Source organism: Hoplias malabaricus, chromosome X2 (genome assembly GCF_029633855.1).
Source record: "Hoplias malabaricus isolate fHopMal1 chromosome X2, fHopMal1.hap1, whole genome shotgun sequence".
NCBI classification, from domain to species: domain Eukaryota; kingdom Metazoa; phylum Chordata; class Actinopteri; order Characiformes; family Erythrinidae; genus Hoplias; species Hoplias malabaricus.
This window is the reverse complement of record NC_089819.1, coordinates 11,580,237-11,599,686: the sequence shown is the minus strand read 5'-3', so window position 1 is coordinate 11,599,686 and position 19,450 is coordinate 11,580,237. Positions and strand designations below refer to the sequence as shown.

Here is a 19,450-nt window from a genome sequence, read left to right as displayed (position 1 = left end):
AATCAAAGTCAAATGCTGGCATCAAGTTCAAAAAGCATATATTAAAAAAAAAACAAAGTCACATTCTTGTACTATTTTATACACATATACATACATATATAAAATGATAATCAAAAAGAGTGGTGGCACTTCAGTGCAACAGGCACAGCTCACACAGCTCCAGGGTTTAGGGGATGTGGGTTCGAGCCCCCCTCGATCAGTGAGGAGCATGATGTGTTCTCCCTGTCTACGCGGGGGTATTCTTCGGGGTGCTCTGGTTTCCTCCCACAGTCCAAAAACACATTGGTAGGTGGATCGGCGGCTCAAAATTGTCAATAGGTGTGAGAGTGTGAAAGAATGTGTGAGTGTGTGTCACCCTCTGAAGGACTGGTGCTGAAGGACCAGTGTGTGTTCCCACCTTACAATGGTGATTCTGGGTAGGCTCTGGACACATAGAGACCCCAAACTGGATAAGTGTTTACAGACAATGAATTAATTAATAAATAATTATGAAGAATCATTAAAAAATGGTATTTAAAAGAACAGATAAAATAACAAGTAATAAAACCCAATACAATCCAAGTTATAAACTTGTATTAAGTAGTGAATTTAACTGTAGTGCCTCAGCTGACTTTTATGGAAGACCAGTAAACGTAACCATAGTCTAGTCTACTTGAAATATCAGCTTCCCATCTAGTTAAAATAAGCTAAATATCCAGACCAGACTATTTTTACAGTGCAGGTTACTACTCACCCCTGTAGAGAAGTCCAGTACTAAGCTTTATGAATTCTCTGGTAGCTGATTGAAACAACTGTTTTATTGTACTTTTCATGATTTCTCTTTGACAGGACTGGGTCTAAAGTTATATATCTAAACCCTGGGTGTGTTTAGACTTGTAGTCCACAGCTCATTGTCTTTGATGACCACTTTCATGTCTTACATCTTGGGAAACAATGACCTGTGTTTGGTCTGTTTAGATTCATTTGGTTCATATTGCATTCGTATGTGAGATGACCTTCACCAGAATTTTTTCAGAAATGGATGAAGACCCACCTGCTTAGGCTTGTTTAGTATGCACCAGAGTTCAAAAGTTAGCGTTCACATTTACTTTAAAGAGCTTCTCTCACAGAGCAATTGCACCAGGATTAATCTTAATCTAACTAAAACTGACAAGTCTGAACACATCCTAAATGGCTACTAATGTGATGACAAATAGTTAAGAAATACCCTGGGTTACTTGGTTTTATCTGAATATTTGAGAGTTTGTGATTAATTAATTAATTCTGTCATTCATTCATTTCTTTTAACCAATCATCAATCATCTGAATTAATGCAGTGCATGTTGAATGTCCTCTCCTATACGCATGCTGAGAGTTAGTCAATAGATTGTTCTCAGATAAGTAGCTTTGCATTCTAGATGTAATTACTTTCTCTAATAATTTACTCAAGATTGGTAGTAAGCTTATAGGTCGACTACTGGATCCATTTAAGGAACATTTGCTGTCTTTAGATAGTGGGATCAATTTTGCTTCGTACCACAACTTTGGGTAAATACCCTTCTCTATACTTATACTAAAAATATAGCAAACTAGTTTAATTATGTGTTTTACAGCATTTTTTAAATTTTCCCATCTAAATTATCAATTCCAAATGTTCTTTCATTTTGTATCTTACTTAGAGGCTTTTCAACCTCTTCCTCAATTACATGTCCATTTTAATATGGACAGTTTCTCTTTTTCTTAATTAACTATATCTTAATATATAAAAATATCTTATAATATAATATAATAAAATATAAAAGATATCTTAAAATATATCTTAATTATATTTGTACAGGATTGCTTGCCATTTAATATACTCATCTTACATTGAAGGATTTGTATTTTGTTAATAAAATAATCATTAAAATAGTTAAAGGGCCAAAAAAAGAGATCCCAGTAATAGAACATTTATTCATTTATTCATTCATTCCTTCTTCATCTGTACCAGCTTCATCCTGATCACTGTCATATATCCGAAATGACTGGGTGCAAGACAGGATCACAACGTGATCAAGGCGTTAGTCTGTCACAGGGCATCTCACACTCATCCACACATTCAAGTGGGTAATTTCACCCAGCCAATCCATCTACCAACTTGTGCTTTTGGACTATGAGAAGAAACTGGAGTCACTGGAGGAAACCCATAGACATGGTGTGAACACACAAGATTTCTCACAATTACCCAAGGTAATATTTGAAAACAAGAACCCAGGACCATGTGGGGCAGTGGCACTCCCTGTTGTCCCGCCTTGCCTCCCAGGAACAAAATAATAACAAGCATTTAAGTGTTTATTAAGTGTAACTTTCATGCTATCAAGAATATAATAAAGTTATCAGTAAAAATGACAAATAAGTTGTATTATGGTAATCTAAAAATGGTTATAGAACCACTGAAATGTTCCTTAAGGTGTTCCAAAGTGGTTCTTCTGTGGCATAACACAAAGCTCTTTTTGTATATATAGCAACATGGACAAAACAAAAACCATCACTTGACCTTCCTGTGTATCCACACAAAACAGAGGTGTCCTTTCTCAGAAATGTTCTTTTACATTTTACAATGTGTATTGCTGAGGTAAACAGGCTTCTGTTTGTCTTGGGCTGCCTCCGTCCAGGTGGCAGACGACTCATCAACATGGACCTTAAAAAACCTTCACCTCCTTTCACATGCTAATTACACACTACCAGAAAACAACTGCCATTACAAACAACACCCCTCTAGGGCTGTTTATATTGTTTTTGACAAACTTATTATATCGTTTTACAAACCTAAAAACTAAATGTGTGATCTGCATACATGTATGATCAGATTTGTTTTTATATAATGTCTTATAAAACATTAGGTACTTAGTAAAGAAACCCTTTTTAGTCATTCATCAATTACAAATAAAATTCATATCATATCATTTAATGACCAGGAAATACATACAGTTGTATTAAACCTGTCCATAACTGAGTCAAACACAAACACACAAACAGAAATATAAAAACAATGCATTACCATTCATAATTTTACCTAGACATACAGAATATAATGAAGTTAAGTAACTGTTGTTGGATTATTATGAGTGTCCAGCAAATGTTGGTTATGAATGACTACATCTGTAATGATTAAGTATCACAGCACTGCTATATATAGATATGCAGGAAATAACTAAAGATAGTTTAAATAATTTCAAAGATTTTCAAAACATAAGTCCTATTTTCTTGCAGTTGCTAATAAATCTTAATTAAAAAATGGCTTAATGGAGACTTTCAGAACAGATGGTCATGTTTTAACACAGAAGAACAACGTAAAAGAGAACATTTTACTCCAGTTCTCGTTTAAACATGTTGCCATCCCTCTGATCTACTTCGTTCCCAACACAGGGGCACTGAAAATGTTCAGCTGATGCAATTCAGTGAAATGTCTGACCACAACACCCACTTTAAAACTACCATAAAAAGGGGGAATTCCAACCTAAATATATTGTTTAATGTTATTTATTATGCCATATAGTATTTAAGTGCAACATTTTTAACAGCTTTAATGATTTGCCAAATTTCTTAAATTTTCAGTTTTTTCTCACTACAATAGCAACCATGCATCACACACTATATTAGGCACTCATCAGGAACCTACAGCAATCAACAACATTTGCAGCTAGGCACTGATAAAGGACAAGGAATTCATGTTCACAAAAGAAGCAGCTATTGTTTTTTTTTTTTTTTTTTTAATATTTTGTGTTTTTAACATCCCAGATTGCAAGAAGACAGTAGGTGGTCCAATGAGGGCAAAGTTGGCGTTCCACTGGCGGTTTGCTCAGCATTTTCTGGGCAGACCACCAACAGAATATTTTTGACAAAATGCCACGTTTCAGCACACTTCTATCCACAGTCCAATTTACAGATAGTTTATTTTTCTTTCTTATTTTTCTTAGTAAATTACATTAGTAAATATTTTTTTATCCAGCACAATGTCAACATTTTCTGTCTAATCACGTTTATATCAGACTCATTATTTTATTTCTCGGTTGTTTGTAATATTAGTATTAGTTTATTTTCCAGAATAAAAGCGTGTGATTTTAAAATCTGTTTGAGGAGATTAAAAACTACTGCTTGTACTGGTTTTTGCCTCAGAGAGAAAAAATGCATGCTCTTTGTTATTTGCAGGATGTTCTCCAGAACAGATCACCTTGATACCATTTAATACAATGACACAGACCATTCCCTGGTATTTAAATGAAGATTTTATGTTACCCAAACACTCAGACAATTAAATGTGCAGTGCAACTCAATGTAAATGTCTGGTATGAAACCATTTACACTGCTCCAAATTGTTTACATTTTTAAGAGTTTTTTTTAACCTGGTTAAATTGTATTCACTTTAAAGCTACAGTGTAAAAATCTGGGCAAATTTAGAAAGACAATGTTTCTTCCATAATACAGCTGAGGAGTTTCTCTTTCACATAGTATTTCAAGTTAGATCACTCTATGACCACTCCACTGTTTATGTCTAAACTACTGTTTAACTATGAAGAAAAGTTCAAACTTTGGAGGAATCACAATACCATATATAGCATATAACCAAAGTTCTCAGTACTGGTACTTATGGTTCCCATTTGAGCAAACATAATTGTAGAATATATATATATATATATATATATATATATATATATATATATATATATATATATATATACTTTTTCTTGCCTTTCCAAATGAGGAATTTGAGTTCTGTACTGCTGCACAATGTGTATATCCTGCACTCAATAGCACTCATTGAAGTGTTGTGGTGGGTTTATTATTTTATTATTTTAGCTTAGTTTCAGTTTATTTAAAAAGTTTCATCAGTTTGTTCAAGCTGACCACCTCTCGGCAGACGATTTTAAGCTCTGTAGGCTACACTTAAAAAAGTGAACCATATCATTTATTTAAAGTGTATTTTTATATTGGTCTAGCTGAAAATCATGATTTCAGGTTTAAACCTGCTTTTTTCAGGCTACCTAAAATCAAATAGCATTCCCCTGAAAAGAAGTTAAGATGAAATACTACACAGTGAGTAACATTACAGATTAACGCAGGCTACAGTTTACATTATGCCACCAGTTTGTGTAATTCCTAGTTAATAAATTGGAATATTTACTGTTAATAGATTTTGCTAACAGTTCTAACCATTCTCTCATTTATCTGTGTGTACAGATTAGCTTTTCTTTTCTGACAAGGTCTCCATTGTAACCATATTTTTGATTTTGATAAGTCCCAAAACAAACAACTGTGAACATTTGCATGTATGTTTAAATAGGTCTGAGCTATTAAGTGCCGTGACTGGTGTCAAGCAAAGCTAGTCAGGGCTGTTCAGGTGCGGGTAATAGGAGAGGCAGAGAACAGAGATAACACACTAGAGGAGGCATGGAGAAGGGAGAAATTAGTGCAGTGGAGGGCCTGGTGAGAGAGGTGTTGGCAGGTGAACCAAAGAAGTTAGAGGAGACAGAGGCAGGGTAGAAGTACCAGAGATGCAGAGGAGGAGAGAATGCGGCTTCTCCAAAATGAAAACGGTTTACATTTCAACAGTATGATGATGGATTTGCAGCTCTTACTCCAGCAGGAATCCTTGCTCATTATTCTTTCTGGCACAGCATGGAGAATATCAGCAGTTTTTAGACAAAAATGTAGTTACTGTATTTTGGACTAGTTCGTTAGCAAACATGGCAAAAAAGAAATTATAACATATATTGGCATCAACTGATGTCAAACATATGCTCAAGCTTCAAGTGTGTATTTTATTCAACCAAATTACTGTAGAGAATGTATTGTCTGGTGTTCTTGTACAGAGAATATACTGAAAAAAAAAAAAAAATAAATAAATAATAATATATATATATATATATATATATATATATATATATATATATTTATATATAATTATAAATGATTATATATACATTATTATATATAGATTTTTGACATGTAAATAAAAATATGTACACTATGGATGTGACAACAAAATAACAGTGCAATGACAAATATGTAATTAAGGACAAAAGACAAAGAAATAATGTGTGATGTGTAATGTAATTTCTGCTAATACAAACACACTCTTGTTTACTCATACATGTATAGTACAATGATCTAGGAGTCTGTCAGACACTGAACAAATTATTGTGAGCATATACATTGATTCAATAAAACTGCTAAGGTGGGTATATTGTTTCTGTTATTAGGAATGGGCATGTGTATGTTACTCTATATAGACATCTTAAGTCATTCAATGTATAGGGTAAAATGATTCATAAAATGAGACAATATAGAGTGAAACTAGCTGTTTCTGTCGGATATTTCAGTCACGCTGGTTGCTGCCAAGCCATGGCCGGTCTCCTACAATGTTGTAACTGATAGCAATTCACATTAATGTCGTTTAGAATGATGGCCTTAGCCAGCTCTCTGCGAAATAAGTTTATGTCTTAAAACTTATTGCCTTGATAATTTAAGTGCACACGGACCACAGAGTATCAGTGCAGGTACTAAAACTTATTTAAAATGAAATTATTTAAAATGCCATCCCTACCAGTGGCTGTGACAGATTATCTAGCGAAGCTTAGCATACCTTAGCTGAAGCTCAGTGCTTACCTGTTGAGGAGAAAATTAGTCAACTCATCTTCAAGTTCTTCTTGTATCTAAACTGCCTCTATCTTCCAAAAGCATTGGTGTTCTCCATTTGGGAAACAGGAGGACCAACTCATTCATGTTCAGCCTTGAGACATCTTCCGGTCCACACAGAACCAGAAATGCACTCTGGCCCAGAGGGAGCAGAGACAGAGACAGCTAGCCTACCCAGCAGTGGGTATCCCACCAGAACTTAAGGCATGCAGTCAGAAGGCTCACCCAAACTGAAACTTTAGGTAATCTCAGCATCACCCACAATGGGAGAAGGATGCAGACTGGCCCAAATTCTAATCTAATAAGATACACTTTTCTCAGTGACACAAATACATATCTCACTGTTACTGACTTTCTGACAAGTAAATTACATCTGCACAGCTTTTTGTTCAACTTTACACAAATAATAGGCAAAACCTCTGGATTATCAAAGCCAGAACACAAGAGGTGTTGCTCAAAATAAATGGGAACGTGAATTTGTTACAGCACCGTTTAATCATTCGGACCCTTATAGAAATATATGTCAGTACATAAATATCTAGTTCCCAGTGATGCCCTGTTCCTTTATCAAGTATAGATTATAATATGGTTGTTAAAATGTTAAGGTGCTTGGTTTTAGAAATGTTCAAAAACAAAATGTAATCTTGTTTTCTGGTAAATGAGTTGCTTTAATGTCATCTCAGGAGTGTTCCAGTATTGTAGTGTGGTACGAAGACAAAATAACAGACTTTCCATGATCATACACTGTCAGCAACTGACAAGATAAATAATTTTTTATAGTTTGTTATTATTAGTTATTATTGTAAACAAGGCATTAATATGAAGCACCAAAGCTTTTCCAGACCTTCCAATGACAAGGGTATGTATTTTGGGCTTTGCTGTTTTTGAAGTGCCAGAAACACCTCTGTGACAATGGCTATATGGCTAATGGCGGTCCGGCAAAACTAGGCTTGCCCAGTTTCTCTTTGCTCTTGTTTTTGCTCAGTGGATGAACATGTGCATTGGGATGTTGTCCTGAATGTTTGGTAGTGGAATCTAACATAATGCGTAACCCCTTTGTGCATAAATGCCCTCTAGCATGCCCGTTTTGTTAATCATAATTTATTAGTTTGTAGCATCAAATGATTTTATCATACAGCCCTCAACATCAACTCATATGTTTAAGAAGTAATACATTTAAGCTCCTTTTAATATGTTGTGGATTTATTTACTGGACACAATTTCTAGTTTTGAGATGTTTCATCACTGGTGGGGGACTTTCAGTTCCTCTTTCCAATGCTAAAGGGGTTTGTTTGTCATGAAGACATAGTTTGACTAATGCAGTTCAATTGTGATCCACTTTTAACTCTGGTCTGATGCAATTCACTGAAATGGTTGAGCACCATCTAATTGAACACATTAACAACAAAAGGCTGCATGATTTTCAACAGTGCAGCTGCTCCCAAAATAACTCCATTATGGCATCACTTTACCTCTTATTTATAAAACTAATGTGACACTTTTAATTTCTAATACTGTATACGTAGCTAGATGTTGTAGAATTAAAGGGAAAGCAAATGGAGGCATGTAAATTTCTTTAGTCTCTGAACCAATCAGCCACGGATCACAAAAGACGCAATAACTATTACAGCCAATCAGAATGCACCACGACAGTAGAAATAGACAAGCAGCGCTTCCGCCCCGGTAGGATTTTTAGAGAACGGAGAAGAGTGAGCAAAGTGAGAAAATAACAGGCAATATTTTCATATTTTTTCTATTTTGTGAAGATTCATAGGATCTTCACGAAACCCCTGAAGTGAATACAGTATGGTTGTAGTAACAGCAGGGGCCGGAGGCGCCCATAAAGTCCTTCTCATCTCCGGAAAGCAGAGCTCCGGCACTCTCAACGGCTCCGTCTCTGTTGTCCTGCCGTCCTCTGCTCACCACAGCTCGGACTCAGACTCCAGCGCCACCGCGCCACCTCTCCGAAAAAGACAAAGGCTCACGCATCTGAGCCCCGAGGAAAAAGCACTTCGAAGGTAAGCGTTTAAAACTCAAATGTTATCTATTTAGGAACTATTTTGGCTTCTCTTTTGCCTGTTTACCGACGATTTCGATGGATATTTGGCTGCGAATAGAAAGGCTCTAAGGGTGGAGTCCCTAAAGACCCTCGGCTGGATTATGAAACACAACAGTCCGGGGAGGGTTTCGACACCCCATAGTCAAGCTTGGTCAATCTTTTTTTGAGACATATTTGGGGACAGGGATAAAACAAGTGAAACTAGTTGACCCCAGGATCCGCTTTAAGACTAAAATAAACGGGGAATTCAGCAGTGACTAATTCATTACCAAATCAGTGCGAGATGTCCTTTTAATGTAGATGTAGAACAGAGGTGGGCACTAAGGGAAATAATCTGAGCTGCTGGTATTAAAATTAAGTTAACAAACTGGGGCAGTATCGTTTTAAACGTACACATTGTAAAATGTCAGTTATTAAGCTTCAATTCATTATTAGATAGGACCCTTCTTTAAAGTTAATGTGATTGATCATATTTTTTCATTAATTTAAATGGTAGAAATGACATGCTGAGGACTAGACTGTGAAATTTAATCTTCTGTTGGTGTAATTGCTTATTTTGAACTTTAGCCAGAGCTCCACCTCTTCATTCCGGTCAAGTTCTGCCTGCGTGGCACCAACATGTCTTCAACGGGGTTGTGCAACTACCATTGATCAGACCTACAGACTGCTGTGGGGATATGCAAACAGCTGTAGACTTACTTGATCAAATTTGCATACATTGGAGTGGTACATCTAGTAACCAACGGGGTGTCATATGGCAGAAAGTTTCACAATACTTTTTCATAATGCACATCATACTTTAATGCACTAAGTGGTGTCACACATTAAAAATGCATTCTATAGCCATAGAAACAAAGACACGTATATTTCATACTGCCCCAAAACAGTTACATGTGCTTGTAATGAGACATGCTGTGCTGGCAAACCACAAGCAACTCAACAGCACAGTGAATAAGCAGGGTGTTTTTTCTCTTTTGGGTTCTGAAAGCACTTGGTGGCTGGTGATCTTTTATATTGGATTAAGTATTAAATACACGATAGTTAATCTGGGTTTCTCTATTTCTTAATATAGGAAACTAAAGAACAGGGTTGCTGCACAAACAGCAAGAGACAGAAAAAAGGCCAAAATGGGAGAGTTGGAGCAACAAGTCCTGGAGCTGGAGCAGGAGGTAAATTGAAAATGGATCACAGGCATTTTTTAGTGTCTTTGTTTGTGCATGACTGACTTGAAGTTTTTTTTTTTTAACAGAATCAGAAACTTTACATGGAGAACAAAATGCTGAGGGACAGGACAAGCAATTTGTTGAATGAGAATGAAGAGCTGAGACAGAGACTGGGATTGGACACCCTTGAAACGAAAGAGAAGGTAAAGAGGATTTACAAATGGAGTAAAGTTGTGTTGGGGGTTTGGGTGGGTGGATTAAGTGAAGCTGTTTAATCTGGCTGTTACATCTATGTAAGCAAGTTCTGTTTATTCATAAAGAGCTGTGGGACAGGTTTTAACATATTAGCCATCAGGACTGTTTCAGCCAGTGAATATTTCAAGGCACTAAAATAATTACTGTAAAGCCTAATACTGCATATAGGCGCATCCTTTGCTTAGGGTAAAGATTAATTTCAACAGAAGGATGTTTTCCAAGTAACAATAGACCACAACAAATGAAGCCCATTTAAATGATGAAAAATCAGGGTCAAATCATTCACATGTCTGAAAATTATGCAGCATGCACCAAACCTGCTTTTGCTTTGTGTATAAATTACTGTATTGTAGTGTAAATGTATTGTGTATATTTATTACCTTTTTCTTTCATCTACAGGTCCAGGTTGTCGAGTCTGGTTTGAGTGATTTGGTTTTGGTGGCCGGGTCTTCTGAGTCCGCAGAACTCAGGCTATGTGTGCCTCTGCAGCAGGTGCAGGCCCAGCAGTCATCAAATCAGAAGAATTCACCCTTGATCCTGACACTCCTGGCCATGCAGACACTGAGGTAATGGCACTCTTCGGATACATTGTTTGTAAAATGTTTTATTGGTATAAAATATTTACAAGGGATGTTACTAATAAGGGTTCACAAACTTATTTTCAAAAATTGTTCTTTTGAAAATTTCATATTTGGGTTGCAACCTTATAAAGCTGTAGCAGATTAACTAATTTTGGGCTAGACCAGATTTGCAGGTCCTACAGTTCCTCCATGGAAATTGAGGGTATTTACACACTTCAGTCTAATTGAGGATTATTGGACAAAATGGTACTTAAAACAGGCTAAAAACATTGTTCAGTGCTGAGGTCAACCACTATACAGTTGAGCTTGGTCACGGCTGAACTCGCAGGATAATGATTAGTAATATGGGTGTAGCTGGAATTTAACGTAGTCATTTTCAAGTGTTCCAAGATTATACATGGAATACCTGTCTGAGGAGTTCTGCAAACATTCCTTGCAACAGGCTTTCGTATACAGGTTTCTTGTTTAACTTGTCTGCTAACTAATGCAGTGCTGTAGTTTAAGCAAAGTATGTGGTTTGTGTCAGTATTTTGAAAAATATTTTAAAGTTGATTTAAGAATTTCATTGAAATTATATAGAAAAACAACCATTTTCTTACCTTGGATGATTTTTATTTATCCCACAGTCTGATCTCTTGCTTGGCATTCTGGACATTCTTGACCCAGAGCTTTTCCTCAAGGGTAGTCTCGCAGAAGTATCAGAGCCAGAGCAGCAGCTTCTCCTGGTGGGGGCAGCCGGAGAGCCGTTACCTGCCTCCACACCTGGATCTCTGGGGACCACACCAGTTAAGCTGGAAGCCCTTAATGAACTGATACAGTTTGACCACATCTACACCAAGCAAGTTGAAGTGGTGCACGAGGAGAGCGTTGAGGAAACCAGGATGGAAGAGAACCAGGAAGAAGGCATGGCTTTTTCAACATCCAACGAAGAGGAGATAGAGGTGGAAGTGGAGACTGTGTCTGTCAAGGATGAACCAGAGGATCTTGTCATCCCTGTGACCAATCACAATACAGTCGAGGTTGACAACTTCTTGTCTTCATCTCCTTCCTTTGATGGCTATGAAAAAGCAGCATATTTGACGGCTGACGCATACAGTGACTCTGGATATGAAAGGTCCCCCTCCCCTTTCAGCGACATGTCATCCCCTCTCTGTTCAGATACCTGGGATGACATGTTTGCTAATGAACTCTTTCCACAACTTATTAGTGTCTAAAACTATTTAGATCAGAATTGAGCAACATCTACAACTTTCATTGTAGTATATTAAGTGACTACCTTATGCTTCATATACTGGTGTACAAATAGCATTGTGCCACACTATCTTTCTGACCAAAGTAACTGCTATACTGGGAATGTGGCAGGCCCATAATGGTTTATCCAGCAAAGGACTTGGGAAATGAACATTGAAAGTGATCGAATTTTGAATCTTCCCGATTCGCATTCAGTATTGTTTGGAAGGGGAGGGAACTGGGGAGAATTGTTTTAAAGAGAATTATTTATTTGTGTACCTTTTTTGGAGTCCAGAGTCTTCTGTATTGTAATCTGTCTGCTTAAATAATGCCAATTATGTCTAATTTTATTAGAGCTCTCCTTGTAGAATCATTTATTGCATTAAACAAAATTTTGCATTGCATAACATTTGTGTTTTGGCTCTTTTGTGATTGAAAGCTATAGGACAGTTACTACAAAGGTGTTTTAAACCGTGTAGTCACATCAGTTCACCTCTTTGTATATATTTTAAAAATCCTATGTAAAATTGTATTTCATTTTGATACTCTTGGAATGAACCTCCAGGGTGTAAAATCAACACTTGGGGCTAATGAAGTCCTGAGCTACTTTTCAATGGTAATCTATTTAGCTCTTTAACATTTTACCACATGCTTACCAGAATTTCAGATGACACTCATCACATGATTAAAATTCTATAACGGGTCTGAATGGCACGTTGAGAATGATTCTTATAGTACACTGGCCACAAGTGGTCAATACTGGGTGAAATGTGATGGTGTTCTGAAAGGAAGTTGCAGAATGTAACTGAGAAAAGTACAGTATTCTTTCAGAAGTTTTAGGTCATCTCCTAAAGTATTTTGGGGACATGTTCAAATGTTGCAAAGGTTGTTTGATTTCCCCCAAAGAGAAATTGTGAAATGAAATGAGCTGCTCAGGAGCACATGAAGTTTAACAGTTTAAATGCAAATTTGCATATATATATATATATAGCATCCTGCTGTTTTAGAAAGGCAGTCCACAAAATATGACAATGTACTCATAGAGGAAGTGTGGGGCAGCAGTAAAGTTTTCTCATGGATTTCAATTCAGTCAATCATCGAAAAACTTTACTCTTTGGTCAAATGCCAAAACAGTAAAAACTTTCACTGTAGTGACTGTTTGGCCAACCTAATAACACAAAGGGTTTTTTGCTTTTTTGAGTTGCATACCACATAATCTTTCAAGGTTTCACCTCAATTATATTAAATACTCCACTTAAACATCAGTTAATGAGAAATCTGCCAAAAAAGCAGAGCAAGACAAAGCCTTGGGGTTTTGCCAGAAGCCTTTAGGACTAAAATAGGAGACAATAAGATAAAAGCGCACACCCTTTGACAGCACAACTAACCTATCCAGCCAAGACGTCCTTCCATGTTGTAACACACAGTTGTACTGAGGTATAGTCGTTGAGATGTTGTGCAATAGCTCTGAAACATTGAGGTTTGAGTGAACAGTGGGATTCTGTTCTAATCTGAAGTAGGCCAACCAGAGTATTTTCATTTAGGATTAGGGCAGATAATGAGGCGTTACACCCATTTAACCTGATGATTAAACCTGGTGATTTAATCAGCCTCTGTTGGACTTAAGGGTGGAGAAGCTCTGATCAGAAAGTACTGAATAGAGTAAACAAACACATCAAACAAAAGTTCACATTAAGTAAGTTTTCTGATTAGGATAATGTACTTAGAAAGCACTAAAGTTGAATAAAACATTTTTGAATGTATGTGGTCAAATGAGCTAGCATTTCTATTAAAATCACTGGTAACATTTAAATAGGCTGAGGAGACAAAAATGGATTCTTTCAGGTCCTATCATTTCCTCTTCAACCTTACTATCTATGTACAGCAAAGCAACTTTATTCTTTTATTTTTCCATTTATATATTAATACAAACCTGTTCCTAATCAGGACACTGAATATGTGTTGATTTCATCTGAACAACACATCATTCTATTTGATCAATTCTGTTTAAAAGACTTAAAATGGCAGACAACAATGTTGAAGCTGTTTTGGAGAACACACACGCTCTTCATAGACAGAAACCCAAGGAAGGGTATGAAGCCACAAACCCATGATTAGAGAGCTGTCTAACTGCAACACTACCTGTTGTGCTACAAAGCTACTTTGTATCTTTTCAACAACATTCCTTTTATAATGTACCATATAAGAGTAAACCTCTACATCATTTCATATGAGTGACAAAAGTAACTTTATCAGCCTTAGGACCTACCATAGAGCACTGGTGATGACTCTTTAAGGGACAGATTCCTGAAGAGTTTGGTGGTAATTACACACAAACACACCTGATTCAACCCAGTAATTATCAGTATTCACCAGCCGTCTGCTTTAGTAGGTGGTTTTAACATGCCCTTATTCACTTGGCCTCACCATTAGCCCTCCAGAGACACCATTTTATAGGTTGTTCCACAACCATAGACAAGTAGATCACTCACAATATGTATTAAAGATGATTGTACTTAAAGTACACAAACATACAATCATCTTACATCAGAATAATTTAGGACCAAGCATGTGGAGAAAGTATTTAGCAAATATAGAAATTTGCTAAATATAGCTTATTTCCTAAGCCACGCAAATATAGAAAGATGCCAGAAAAGTTCAATTCCAGACTGAATAAGTTTCTTGTCTTCGTGTGCCTTTGAGACTTAAAAGGTGTTCACCATATTAATCAAAAACTCTTTTTAGACAGTTGAAATGATATACAGACCAAAAGTGTTACAAAACTAAACTAAACATTTTGGGAAAAAGTCTGAAAATATGAGATAAAATGTGATGTGTTTGATTTTCTTCCCCTTGTACCACCTGCTTATCTGAGTATTTCCAATCATAGCATTGGACCTATGTTTATGTGAGAGTGCAAAATGATGGTTGAAGGTTAAGCACAATATAAATTGACAAAATTAACCGACAAATATAAAATTGGAAAAGGAAGAGCAAAAACACTGAAAAAGAGAGCTTCTGCACCTTGCATTTTTTTTGCCTCGTGTTAGGCATGGGGTGTGCAGAGGCTCACTGTCATTTAAAGTAAAATGTGCTCACACCGGTCATTGTGAACAATGTGTTGTTTGATCCTTGTGATATTTTTGCCAAAGCAGGTAAAAGACATATAAATAACACCCCAGGGAACCGTGTTAACTGTCTAAACTTTAATCACAGAAATAATTGAAATCTGAGCAATTACCTGAGCAAAATGGCAGACAAAACTGAAGTGAGAGCAACAAAGTACTTAAAAATACCTATATATTTGCAAAAGCATTAAATTTACTATGTATAAAACTGTATTAAACCACTCCATATATTCTACATGACTGATGCAACTTACATGATGCAATGATAATGATAATTTAATGATGCAAGTTAGCAAGCCAAATGTTACAACGTTACAGCAAAATTAACAAAATAAAAGTAAATTCAAATGGGTTATAAACCAAAGTTTAAATCCAGAAGCAATTATTCACAAAACTTGAACATTGTTTCTGTCTAATTAAAAATAATCATCTCCATTTTTTGTGGTATTTTTTGTTTGAACACAGCAATTTCAGGATGAATGGACCAATTGGAAGTTACTGTTGTGGGAGATACATGTTTTGATTGGACGGAGATGATATGTCATGTCAAATATCTCAAAGAAATGTTTAGTGTTTATATGAAAAGCACATGTCCACACACTTTTGGCCATAGTTAGCATTATTTGCAAGGCTCCAGTTCTCAATCCCCTATCCCTGTCACACAAGTCTATTTTGGTCTCTGGAAAAACCTCTCTGTAAATGTTTTAAATGTGTTTATGGTCACCTCAATGTGATGCAATTGTTCAATGAAAGTTATATGTTTCCCATGAAACATAAATTGCAAGCTTTGTTTTAAAACATGTAGAAGCTGATATAACCTAATTTTCCCCCTCTGTTTCTCTATAATACATACTGCGGTATATTTAGTGTCTGTGACACTGAGTCATGTTGCAAACTTCCTGTGATAGGAGAAAAAAAAAACTTTGTGCTTCCTTTCATCATCAAATATTGAGACATACATGATATGCCATTTGTTTAGTGAACTGGGCTACAATCATGCACACACAGCTTGTATAATCTCCATAGAAATACATAAAACAAAATGGGATGCACTAGAACAGCTGCACATGAGCCTAAGGACACCACACTAATTTTCAAATGTCAGCAAGCATATATACAGCACCCCAACCTTGAGCTGTGTATCAGAGGAACTGTTTTTGTGGGTGATGGAGCTCCACCCAATACCATTGAGATGACAGGAAAAACATTTGGGGCATTCCAAAACTAATCATCGATTATCATTACTGGTCTTCGCTAACACTCTTTTGACTGAATGCTATCAAAACCTTACAGCAATGTTTCAATATAATGTAAAGCCCTTCCAGAAAAACAGATCCTGTTCCTGCACAAAAGTGGGACAAACATCCTATTAATGCCTATGCTACAATACAAAATGTTGGATAAGTAGGTGTCAAATGTTTGGCCATGTAGTGTACACACATGATATGTGAGACTTCCTGTTTTCATGATAGGAAATAAAACTACACCATGAAGCATACATTTCATTGAAATTCCAACCAAACATTTAACTGGGGCACTTCTTCTTTTAAAACTAAAATGCTCCTCTGATACTGGACTTTCCCAGGGGGTGAAGTTCAAGCTTAAATGAGAACATGATCCAATCTGTTAAAATGGACATGTCCCTACTGCCACTCTAAGTGGTGTAAATTCTACAGTAAAGGCCTCTCTCTATAGCTATACTAAGCCTACAGTAAGCATCAGGTTTCTGCTGTCGGCTGAACTAGAAGTCCCAGCAGCTGAAAGACCAGGGGAAATAACCCTCTAATCCTCATTTACACTTTCAATTTCAAACACAGGCCACAAATAGGTTTGCAGACACCTGTTTGTCTAACATTTCTTCAAAATATGCTATGCTAGATTTCGGTGAAGATTTGGTGACATTCAACCACAAGAACATTAGTAATATTAGGTATTTATTTTGGACTATGAGTTCTGGATCATAAACCCCATTCTAAATCATCTCAAAAGTATCACGACAGAGAAAGCTGGTGCTCCACAGTCCAGTGCTAAGGGCTTTTATATTCCTCTGGTGAACGACTGGCATTAAGTGTGTTGACTTTAAACTTTTCTATGAAGATTGTTTTAGATGTGTGTGCACCATAGGATCTGTGTATGTAATGTATGCACTGTAAAGTAGTTGAACTCACTAAGGTTTATTTTGGCCAAGCTTTCAGTTTAAGAAGCACAAAACTTAAAGTTATCAAAGTGACATATCAGATTGTAATATTGATTTTAGGAGAGTCAGCAAGGAACTAAACCAATATTTCCTGTTATCAAGAAATATTGGTTATCATGTGTTCTTGCTGCAGAAAGTGTGTGCAGGAACTGTGCAGGAATGTTTTAAGGCACAAATTAAGGGTCAGTTCGGGGACAGGATTTGATCAGGAAGGTATTATAAAGTGCACAGAAAAAACAGATAATACTGAAAGTCTGGAAGTATCAATGACATTTTTTGTTATTTATTTGAATAGATAATGAGTAGTAGTAGTATAGGGTTTGACTAGTGCGCAGCAAAATTGTACAATTAAGGAACAGTTATTATGTTATTATCAATGTGATTTCACTGTAGAATACACTGCAATAAAATGTACAGCACTACAATTAATATTATTCCACAATTTTACCAGGCTTTTGTGGCCCCAGCCCAACTTTTTTGGAACATGTTGCTGGTATCATGGCATATTTAAGCAATAATATTTCTTTGTAACATTTGAAATATTGTATTTGTATTATTTTCACATAAATGTAGGGTTTAAAGTATTCACACATCACTGAATTATGTTTTTATTTACATTTCGCTTAGCTCCTCAACATTTCTGCAAATGGGTGTTGTAATTTTTACTAAATTATGCAGTTTTAAGGTTAATGATGGTTTTCATTCACCTCTTCCTCAGCTTTATTCTGCATGCTGTTGCAGATGTGGCATCACACTGTGAAAAAAAGGTCAAGAACACCAGTTCTATAACAATGCATTTAATAAATTGATGTTTTTGTTGGTTGTTTACTGTAAGAAAATGAAAAAGAAAAATGATCTATTGTATAAAGAAAAGAAAAATGTAGCTATTGCCTGCATAGTTTTGAATTGTATAGTTACTTTTATTAGGATACTCTACTCTTCTAATGCTGCATAAGGTAACTAATGTTTTTAAGATACAAAACAAATGTAGTTATTTCAGTTTGTATGCAACACCTGCATGAAATGACAGAAGTTTCAAGTCTGTTGGAAGTTTCGGCGGGTGAGGTTTCGTACACAGTCAGAGGAGAAATTGTGAGAAAGAGACTATATAAGCAGAGAGAGATGGACTAACCCCACAAGATTAGGATGGTTTTAGACTCTAGAGAACATGGGTGCATACAGATTTCATGCAATTTAAGAACTAACCAAAATTAAATAAAAATTTAGATTTGTTCATTCATTCATTCAGCCTCTATAATGGCTTTATCCTGACACTTTCATCAATTTAAATGTTCAATATATATATATATATATATATATATATATATATATATATGCATTTAATGTTCAAACTACTTAATTTACGCCTACAGTTAGCTTACTATATTTCCCAAAATGACAGGGCCCTTATTTCTGACATGTTTCATCCTATCACATGTTATTCACCATGAGCATAGAGTATCAATAGCTGAACCCCCTACACATACTAGGTGAATAGCTGAAAGAGAGGAGAATAAAATGCATCTGAATTTACAGCGTTTATAAGGCCTGTGTATCAGCAGAAACAATAAAAACACACCAGTTTAAAAACCAGGATTGGAGAACAACAACACAAATTGTGGTAGCTTGTCAAATGATTATTCCTTCACAACTTTAGAATTTTATTATATTTTTTTCATTAGCTAGGACACACCCAATCAAATAATGCAACCAAGGTAGGAGCATGAAAGTTAGCACTTGATGTTTACAAGGCTTATGAAGCCAGCCACCAATTCTTTACACTCTACAAATAATAGTTACACATGCTGAGAGATACTACTACATTTCATATATAGCTATGAAAAAAATACATGTTTTCAAATAATGACTGAGAAAGCTGTACATTATAGGGAATGGAAATATATATAGCCATGGCATAATATTCAATTGGAAAGTAAAACTTGACCAGGTTTTTCTGATAATTTACTCATATTACTGTGACATGTAAAGTGCATATTGTAGAAAGTTAATGTGATGTGTCTGTGTAAACTCCACTTTAACACTTCAAAAGGCATTGTGTATTAAAGAGAAATTGAGAGAGTAATTTGAACCAAAGCCACAGATGAAGCCTGAAGCAGTCTATTTGAGAGAGAGAAAGAGAGAGAGAGAGAGAGAGAGAGAGAGAAAGACGTCACCAGTGA

The 19,450-nt window shown here is 36.0% G+C and overlaps 1 pseudogene; it reads left to right on the top strand.

Annotated features, from left to right (window-relative positions):
* The first annotated feature begins 8,327 nt into the window (after positions 1–8,327).
* Positions 8,328–12,343, top strand: LOC136677127 (cyclic AMP-responsive element-binding protein 3-like protein 1; annotated as a pseudogene).
* Positions 12,344–19,450: the final 7,107 nt, after the last annotated feature.